This window comes from Bos indicus, chromosome 14 (assembly GCF_029378745.1).
Source record: "Bos indicus isolate NIAB-ARS_2022 breed Sahiwal x Tharparkar chromosome 14, NIAB-ARS_B.indTharparkar_mat_pri_1.0, whole genome shotgun sequence".
NCBI classification, from domain to species: Eukaryota; Metazoa; Chordata; class Mammalia; order Artiodactyla; family Bovidae; genus Bos; species Bos indicus.
The window spans coordinates 4,449,025-4,458,928 of NC_091773.1; positions in this window are offsets into that span (position 1 = coordinate 4,449,025).

Here is a 9,904-nt window from a genome sequence, read left to right on the forward strand (position 1 = left end):
TGCCAGGCACTTTGGATGGCAAGTCGACACAGGCCCATCTCATGGATGGAGGTCGCAGTCGGGAGAGATTTAAGGCAATTGTATATCATCGTATGTATGTAATTATTTCCATGACACTATTTCTGGGCAACACAGAGGGAGACAGATATACAAGAAGCAGAGCCTTACAATTTAATCTGATCCGTGCTGTGCAAGAGAAATCTGCAAAGATTATGGAAGGCTCCACGATAAATAAAACCAGTATCATCTGAGAATGATGGCACCCACTGTATGCCCACAGCCTTGCTCCCTTTTTCTGACAGCCATCGTGGGGGCAGGTGTCCCGAGCCTGGTTTTATAGGTGAGAACACAGGGAACTAGGGAGGTATGGCGACTTCCTCCAGGTCTTCTGGCAGCAGCAGGTCAGGCGTGTACTGGTGTGGACGTGGGCTCCGGGCCCCTGCCCCTTCACCGGCCGCCCATCAGATGGGGGGCGGGCCTGGGTCCCTGCAGACTTCTCTTCATCGTCGCTCAGTCTCCCAGCAAACTGGCAGTTCTTTTCTATGAGTAACTGCCCTGGAGAACCTTGGATTCTACTTTTCATCTTGTTTCTGGAGACAAGCATGGTCTGGTTTGGACAGAGGTCTGCAGAGATGAGCTGTCTCAGACGCGAGGTGTCCTGTGGGACAGACATCCCCCACCCCCAGCTTGGGTTCCTTCGGGGAACCTGGGTCTCACGGGATGGAGTCTGGACACACAGCACCCTGGCCTCCCGCCTGCCAGCCTGCAGGGAGGGGTCGGGAGGCTGCTCAGGAGGAATTAAACCCACAGTGGCACAACAGAGGACACTGGTCTGGACCTAAACCCCGATGTAAAGAGAGCTGGTGACATTCCACCTAGCGGGAGGATGCAGGGGCCGCCCAGCAAATCCAGGGAGAGCCCAGGAAAGGCACGGGTGGGTCAAGTTCGGAGGGGACGGATGTAAGTACCTGGTCTTCAGCGCCAGGCCCCGTCCTGAAGTTCCAGGTGCTGTGGAGGAGGGGGTCACACCATGGCCCCCGGTCAGGCTGGGAAAGCTGTGCCAGCTCTGGGGGAGTCACGGCTTGGGATTCAGGGATGGGACATCCTTATGGGAGAACGATGAGAAGAGGGTACAGGGACCAGGTAGGTTACCAGGCGAAAGACTGGGAAGAAAAGCTCACAAGACTGTGTTAGAAAAAAACGTCTCTGTCAGAGGTGGGCAGGAACAGAGGGTGGGGGCACGCATGGAGGGAGAGGAGAGACGAGACAGTTACAGATACCCTTGTAAGTGGCTGGTATGGGTTTGAAACCTGTCTGTCTCTGCTCTCTCTTTCTCATTTTTCTCTACGATCTCCAATCTCGGACAATCCAGCCTCTCTCCCTCAACTCTAGAGTCTGGCTCTCTGCTTTTTCACCCATCCTGGGGTCTCTGCCCTTCTCAGTCTCCTTCCCGCTGTGTTCTACATAGGCAGCCTTGGATTTTTGAGATTGCCAGCTGGGCCCTCCCTTGCCTTTTCTCTCCCACCTCCTCCTTGCTTTCTCTCTTTGCCCTCCTCCTCCTCCTCCCTCCCCTTCCCAGCACCCGCCACCTTCTCCCCTCTCCCCTGTTCTCACTCTGAGCCTCCTCCTGGGCTGACCTTCTTGGAAGCTTCCAGCTTCATGGGCCCTGTTTTCATTCCTGGATGCTTCACGCCCAAGAGGAGCAGCCTCAGTTCTCTGGGCAGTGGCGGCGGCCCAGGGGGTTTATTTATCCACCCACCCCAGGGCAGGGGGTCTCCCCTGCAGAGAAACATGGAGTCCTCCAAGCCCCCATGCCTGGCCCACCCCGCAGCCTCTTATTCATTGCAGGAGGATGTGGGATTCCCTTCCAGCCTGGAGCTGCACAGTTGGCTTTGCCCCCTTAAGTCGGGGCTAATTCTGTTGCAGAGTTAGGTGAGGGTTTCTTTGGCCTCTAGTAAAAAAGCAGAGCTCTTGGCTTTGTTTGTTTGAGTGGATGCTTGTCACGGGCTTTTCCCCATTTAGAATCCATCTGTTAGCGCCTCTGCTCTGGAAGGCTCACAAAGCTGGTCATTAACAGACGCATTCTCTGTGTCTGGAATCTTAGCGGACCTGATGATTTCCTTCTACATAAGCCTTTTGGGACTGACGTGGGAAGAAGGGGCTTCCTCCCCATATCAAGTTGGCCCAGACTCCTCCTCTCTGAGGCCACCCTCTCCCCCAGCGAGGAGGCCTGTCCTTCTGAGCTCTGACGTGCAGCCACTCCCAGGCTCCCTATCTGGAAATTTCTGAGTCCACTCCCAGATTCAGGAGACGCAGGGGTTCACCTGCACCCCCCACTCCTCCCCTTAAGCAGTCCAGCATCTGATCTCCTCTGGTTGGTGAGGCAGGGCTTGAGGCCTGGCCTCAGCTGCCTCTCTGGCCCCAGCTCTGAGGATTACAGCCTTCAGTCCATCCCAGTGGCTGCCCCAACAAGACCTTCGAGTCCAAGTGTCCTGCTCTTCTGGGTACGGGGTGGTCCCTCAGCCAGGACACCCGGCGGTCTCCACTCCATTCTCTGCCCCACCTTGAGGCAGCCTGTCCTCAGGGTCCACTCAGGCTTCAGTGAAGCCTGGAGCCTCCACTGGGTCCTGTTGGGTTGGCCACGCGCACGGGGGCTCTGGGAGAGGCCGTGGCTGCAGACCCCGTGGTGAGGCGGGCGCTCTGGACACTGATGTCCGTGGGCTCCGGTCCCTGGCCCCGCTCTCCACTGTGCAGCTGCCACAAGTCTCAGAAGCATCCTCCACACTAGGGACACTGGTGTGCTGCCCCTTCCACTGGGGCCCCGTGACCCACTGTGCCGGGAAGGAAGCTGGAAGCTGGCGGGGCCGGGGCTCAGCACACACCCGCCCGGCTCCTCCGGGCCGGCCGCCTCCCTGGTTGGGCGATCCCTTTACATTCAGCTCTTTGGATCCCTGAGGACCACGATCAGGTGGGGACCCTGAAGTCTTTTTTTCTCTCCGGACCAAACATCCTCCCTGCCCAGGCTGTGTGCCCAAGGAGGGCTTTCTTCTGTCAACAACAAACTGGCACCTACCAGGGGCGCTTGCCATCTACCTACCAGGATTAAATCATGTGATGTTGCAGCTGCTGACCTCCAACACCCCTGAAGGAGCTCAGGGCGCAGAGCAGAAATGAGGCACTCTGTGTTCCGGAAAGTGGCAGGACAGGTCTTCAGAGAGATATTCTCAAGAACTGATTGTATGAGCCCGGTTCTTGCCTCTCCTCAAATCTAGAAAAGCACTAAAACCCTTCCCTGTGATGCGCGCTCCTCATGACTAGCGGAAACCTTCTGCAAAACATACGTGCTCAATCACACGTATTCCTCATTCACCAAAATCACGTGTATACTGTCCTTCCCCCCAGCCTCTTTGGAGCAGTTTCTCGGAGTTATCTGAGGCACTGTCTCCTGGGCTGCAGTCCTCATGTCGCCCCACATAAAACTTAACTTGAAACCCTCATTTGTGCATTTTTTTAGCCGACACTTCCATGATGGGTTTTGGGAGTTATCAGCAAAGAGTGGTGCAGGAGAGGGTGAAGCTGTTTTTTAAATTCATCTACTTATTTTGGGCTCCCCTGGGTCTTTGTTGCTGTGCGTGAGCTTTATCTAGTTGCAGAGAGTGGGGGCTACTCTGTATTGCGATGTGTGGGCTTCTCACTGTGGTGCTTCTCTTGTTGCGGATCGCAGGCTCTGGGGCACGAGGACTTGGGTAGTTGCGACTTGTGGGCTCAGTAGTTGCAGCTCGCGGGCTCTAGAATGTGGTCTCAGTAGTTGTGGCTCAGGGGTTTAGTTGCCTTGTGACATATGGGATCTTCCTGGACCAGGATCAAACCTGTGACCCCTGTGTTGGCAGGCAAATTAACCACTGGACCACCAGAGAAGTCTCTGAAGCTTTTTTTGAAGCAAACTCTGAACTGTGTTCTGCTTCCTGATGTTCTCCTGATGGGCCATCTGGGGAAAAGGTGGATGCAGAGGTGATGGCAGAGGAGCAGGGCTTTCCTACCCAGTCAGTATCTGTTGTCCTTCTAGTCTAAGACCAAAGACAGAAACCGCACATCTTTCAGCAGACAAGAAAGGGCAAGAGGTAGCCGCAACTGCGACTGAGCCACATCAATATGTATAATCTTCACAGTCAAGCCTCAGTACCGATGGGCTTGTTATCCCATTTTACGGATGGCGACACTGGGGCTCAGAGATGTTAGACATTGAAAAAGAAAGTACTTTACCCATTTTCATGGAGCCAGTCAGCAGAGGATTCAAATGGAGGCAAAAATGACTTTTCTCTGCAGGCAGCATGTTGCTCTTAAATTTATTTTTCATTTATTTCTCAGCATTTGACAGTGACTGAAAATCACTTAACCACTTGTGCTTGATGCTAGCACGTAAAAAGTGCACATCCATAAAAAAAAAACATTTCTTTATGGACCTGTGGATACTGCTGAACATATATTTGGGCTATGATATTTTCAGCTAACTTTGTGGGTTAAAGCCAGGCATAGTGCCTTTAGGCTGCAGCTCTGTCTATATATTTATGGTTTATAACTTATCAGAAAGTAGTTATTAACTTTGTAAGGCACCATTTTAGACACAAGAGATATAAGAGTTAAAAACTAATTATTGTTGTTCTCAAGAAAGATTTATTCTGGTGGGGATATATATATATATATATATATATAGAGAGAGAGAGAGAGAGAGAGAGAGAGAAAGAGAGAGAGAGAGAGAGGGAGAGAGAGAGAGAGTGACAATGTAATTCTCTAGGGAGGATATGCATGCACTACATAAAAAGATATTGAAAAGAACCACAAATAAGATAGAATGATTAGTAACATGATAGAGTACCTATATTAGGAGGATTGGAGGAAAGATCTCTGCCAAGACTGCATTTGAGATGAAAAGAGGCAGCTGAGCATAGGTCTGGGAAGGAGGAGAAGGACTCCCAAGCTGAAGGAGTGTGCAAATGTCCTGTGGCAGGAAGCAGGATGTCACGTTTGCAGGATTCTGAATGAAGGGTCTGCAGAGGAGAAAAAAGAGCTGAAAGAGGCAGGCACCTGCTCAGCAAGACCTTCAGGGACTGAACAGAGGGCTTTTCCTCTAAGAATAAGGAAAGCCCAGGGGTCCTTGGAAATGTTTCATTCACAAATTTGGGAAAGGAAGGTGGGGGGTGGGCAGATGAGGTAGGGGTGTTGCAGTAGTCCAGGTGAGGAGGATGGGCTGGGTGCAGGGCAACAGCTGTAGAGGTGGTGGAACCAGGGCTCTTTGGAGGCACTGCCAAAGGACATCACTGATGCGAGGTATGTGCAAGGCAGGGGGTACCCATTTCTCGGCCCGAGTGTTGGGTGGTGAAGGAGATGTTGGCTGAAACAAAGATGTCATAAGTGTGGGAAACGATCCAGTGTGGTACCAATGATTCTATTTTACAAAGATTAACTTGGGATGCCCAAAGATCCTAGGAGAGGATGAACCTGGATGATGAACCTGGACTTCAGAGAGGAGATGCTGCTGAAGATGTAACTGTGAGTGTCGTTAGCATAGAGACAGTGTCTCCGGTTGTGGCAATGAACACACCCTCTTCCCATGTGCATTTCCCTCCAAGAAAAAGAGATTGAGTCCAGCTCATCGAGACTCCTGACTCCTGGAGTTTCCAGAGAAGGGGGGGACCCAAAGAAAGCCCGGGAAGGGTGCAGTAAGGTAGATGGAAGCCAGCCTGCTCCATGTCGAGCAAGCCCAGAGTACAGAGTTTTCATAAAGAAGTGGGGGTCAGCCATGGCCACTGCTGCAGAAAGCCAGGAAAGGCAAGGACAGAGGATAGGCTATTGGCTGGAGTCACGTGGAAGTGACTTGAGGGTTGTCCAGGTCAATTTCAGAGCAGCGATGGGTCTGAGTGCCCAACTCAGCCTATGAAGGTCACATCAGAAGTGAGGGAGTGGAGACATTGATACAGAGAGCTCCTTGAGTAATTTTGTTGGGAAGAAGACCAGAGAGGGATATGGGATGGACAAACCTCTGTATCTGTATCTGTGCTTATAACTACACCTATCAGTAAATATCCAAATATACCTATGTAAATTACATACATGTAGATCATATTTATCTTTATCTAAATTATATTTAAATCCAAATTATAAACTTATATGTATAAGCTTAAATAGATTGGCCAAAAGTTTCACTCGAGCTTTCAGTAAGATGGTAAGGAAAAACCTGAGCAAACTTTTTGGCCAACCCAATATTTAAATTCAGTATCTAGGAATACAAGTTCATTTCCTTCAACTTTTCCAGACTTACTCTTCCCCGCCAGGGTGTGCTTCCTGTCCATTTGCTTTGCTGTTAAAAATGAGGGTGAATGAGGACTTCCTGTCTTTGTAGGGCCTGTTACACGCCCAAACCCTAGACCATGTCCCACTGCAAAATGAAGGAGGGGTGAGTGGACGATGCACAGACTTTAGGTTTCTTGCAAAGCGAGGCCGCAAGGAGTTCCTCACAGGTAAATGGAGGCTGATCATGGAGCATCTTGATACAGGCTGGTTGCTGTTGTTGTTCAGTTGCTAAGTTGTGTCTGACTCTTTGTGACCCGTGAACTGCAGCTCACCAGGCTCCTCTGTCCTTCACTATCACCCAGGGTTTGCTCAAATTCATATCCACTGTATCAGTGTTGCTATCTAACCATCTCATCCTCTGTGACCCCCTTCTCCTCCTGCTCTCAATCTTTCCCAGTGTCAGGGTCTTTTCCAATGACTTACCTCTTCCCATCAGGTAGCCAAAGTACTGGAGCGTCAGCATCAGTCCTTCCAATGAAGATTCAGGGTTGATTTATTGACTGGTTTGATCTTCTTGCATCCAAGGGACTGTAAAGAATCTTCTCCAGTACCACAATTCAAGAGCATCAGTTCTTCAGTGCTCAGCCTTCTTTATGGTCGAACTCTCACATCTGTACATGATATTGGCAAAACCATAGCTTTGACTATATCGGTATGAGGTTTTAATTCTGTGGGTAATAAGAAGCCAGGGAAAGTTTCTAATAAGAGTGAGCAATGTATGTCAGGGCTGTATATTGTCACCCTGTTTATTTAACTTATATGCAGAGTACATCATGAGAAACGCTGGGCTGGAGGAAGCACAAGCTGGAATCAGGATTGCCAGGAGAAATATCAATAACCTCAGATATGCATATGACGACACCCTTATGGCAGAAAGTGAAGAAGAACTAAAGAGCATCTTGATGAAAGTGAAAGAGGAGAGTGAAAAAGTTGGCTTAAAGCTCAACATTCAGAAAACTAAGATCATGGCATCTGGTCCCATCACTTCATGGCAAATAAATGGGGAAACAGTGGAAACAATGGCTGATTTTATTTTGGGGGGGCTCTAAAATCACTGCAGATGGTGACTGCAGCCATGGAATTAAAAGATGCTTACTCCTTGGAAGGAAAGTTATGACCAACCTAGATAGCATATTAAAAAGCAGAGACATTACTTTGCCAACAAAGGTCCGTCTAGTCAAGACTAGGGTTTTTCCTGTGGTCATGTATGGATGTGAGAGTTGGACTGTGAAGAAGGCTGAGCGCCGAAGAATTGATGCTTTTGAACTGTGGTGTGGGAGAAGACTCTTGAGCGTCTCTTGGACTGCAAGGAGATCCAACCAGTCCATCCTAAAGGAGATCAGTCCTGAGTGTTCATTGGAAGGACTGATGCTGAAGCTGGAATTCCAATACTTTGGCCACCTGATGCGAGGAGCTGACTCTTTGGAAAAGACCCTGATGCTGGGAAAGATTGAGGGCAGGAGGAGAAGGGGGTGACAGAGGATGAGATGGTTGGATGGCATCACCAACTCAATGGACATGAGTTTGAGTGAACTCCGGGAGTTGGTGATGGACAGGGAGGCCTGGAGTGCTGCGGTCCATGGGGTCGCAAAGAGTCGGACATGACTGAGCGACTGAACTGACTGAATGTGATTTGGCCTGGGCTTTAGAACACGAGTCATTCACTGTATGTTAAGTCCATGTGCTTGTGCTTAGTCACTCGGTCGTGTCTGACCCTTTGTGACCCCATGATCAGTAGCCCACCAGGCTTCTCTGTTTATGGGATTCTCCAGGCAATGAGCCCATGTACCACTGTGTTAATGACTGAGAGATTTTTTTTTTTTTTTTTTAGTAAGGAAATAATTGAGAAATGGGAAAGGGGAACAAAGGTGGGGTGAACAGGCCAGCCTGGAGGCAGGATGGAGGGGAGAGGACCAGAAGACAATAGGGAGGCTCCTGAGAGCAGGAGGATGGAAATACGATGAGAGACGAGAGCTGGAGAGGCAGGGTGCACCTGAGCTGGGGGACCCGGTGAAAGAAGCTGCCCTTCCCATGGGGCTGATCATCTGATCACCAAAGACTTCCTGCTGTTCCTCTCTTGCTGGAGTGACTTTTGTCCCCAACCTTCTCAGGCATCAAATTATCACAGTTCCCCAGTTGAGAGACTTTTGTAAGAAGATAAATAGCATAATTATCTATGTGTCAATCCGTGTGACGTGATTGCACTGAGCAAACATTCACTTGAGCTGCTGCTGCTAAAACAAGATGAAAATCTAATCAGGATGTTCACGAACTACTTGTCCTACCTTCAATTTGAGGCATGAATCACGGTTAATATCTCGTTTCTTTCCCACCCAGTGCTCATTATAACCTATGGCATTTACTTCAGAAAGGCAGTCATCCGCTACACTGGCCCCAGTTGTAAAGGCCAAGTGATATTTCACATCCGTGTGAGTGGAGGGGTCACGTGGCTTTTTATAGTCCTTGCTGAGAAATCGTACCTGGAGCCGTCCTTGGTCCAGCCAAGGGGACGTTCTCCAGCACAGGGTGAGCAAGGAGAGGGCAGCCAAAGGAAATTCCTGAGCACCCTATCCATCTAGAGATATGGGTTCAGAAACAATCAAAGGATATCTTATCCAGGACCAGTGACGAGGAAGAGATTTGAAGCAGGAGATGAATAGAATGCCAGACCCCTACAGGGCAGCCTGTCAGAAAAGCTGAGATCTTAGTGATCAAGAGCCATAGTGATCTATGGCTGATGCTCAGAGTTCAGAGCCTTACTGTCTAGACTCAGAAAAAATTCCAAACCCTGAGAGATGCTATAAAGGTCAGAGATTGTAATAACTCCACCCCAATGATTCCACTGGCTTCCCTTCTCATTCGGATCAGAAGTCCGATTCCTCACCCTGCACTGTGGAACCCTACATCACCCACACTTTCTCCCCACTCCATCCTCACTCCTGTGCCCCCCACCTCCCTGGCTACCTCCCCAACTCTGGCTAGCTCTTCTTCCACACCAATTCTGTGATGGGTCTCAGATACACAAGGCAAACTGCTGTTCCCAGGCCTTTGCACAAGCAGTCTCCTTTGTCTATAAACCTCTATTTGCCGATATATATTTGACCATATATCACGTTCCCTGGTCCTTGCATAACTGTCAACTTCTGATTCACTTAGTTGTACAGCAGAAACTGACACAACTTTGTAAAGCAATTATGCTCCCCCCCTCTCAAAAAAAAAAGATATCAACTTGTGTCTTTCCGTGAGAATCTGGGGCTCCCCAGTGGCTTAGTGGATAAAGAATCCTCCTTCTGTGCGTTAGATGCAGGAGACATGGGTTTGATCCCTGGGTTGGCAAGATCTCCTGGAGGAGAGCATGGCAACCCACTCCAGCATTCTTGCCTGGAAAATTCTGTGAACAGAGGAGTCTGGCGGGATACAAAGTGTTGCAAAGAGTCGGAGACGACTAAAGCGACTGAACACCTACACACACAAAAACACACACACACACACACACACACACGTAAGAATCTTATGCAAACAACCCTCTTTCCCAATTTCAGATTCCTATTTA